The 286-nt window shown below is 26.2% G+C and overlaps 1 protein-coding gene across 1 annotated transcript in view; it reads right to left on the bottom strand.

Annotated features, from left to right (window-relative positions):
- LOC119592145 (CDK2-associated and cullin domain-containing protein 1-like) overlaps nt 1-286 on the bottom strand; it is a gene marked incomplete in the record, with an annotated part of 6,988 nt that overhangs the window by 5,837 nt on the left and 865 nt on the right.

The raw sequence follows: 286 nt of genomic DNA, 5'->3' as shown, positions 1-286 counted from the left end.
TATGGATAAAAACATCCAAATATACTCATACATAGACCCCGTTTTCACTCAACATACATATATACATCCCTCTCTCTGGATGCTGTTACTGTTACAATTTCACATATATTTTAAAAAGTGAAGTATCATGTATGTACTTAACCTAATCTAAATGCTAAATTATACTTTCCCATGAATACATTTAAACAATTATAAAAATATTATACATCCTTTTAACACCTATCAAAATCTAAATGAACATATAATTATTTGTTTCACTATTTTCAAAGTTTAAATATAGCCTTGG

The sequence above is a fragment of the Penaeus monodon genome, chromosome 29 (genome assembly GCF_015228065.2).
Source record: "Penaeus monodon isolate SGIC_2016 chromosome 29, NSTDA_Pmon_1, whole genome shotgun sequence".
Classification (NCBI taxonomy): domain Eukaryota; kingdom Metazoa; phylum Arthropoda; class Malacostraca; order Decapoda; family Penaeidae; genus Penaeus; species Penaeus monodon.
This window is presented reverse-complemented; position numbering and strand designations above follow the sequence as displayed.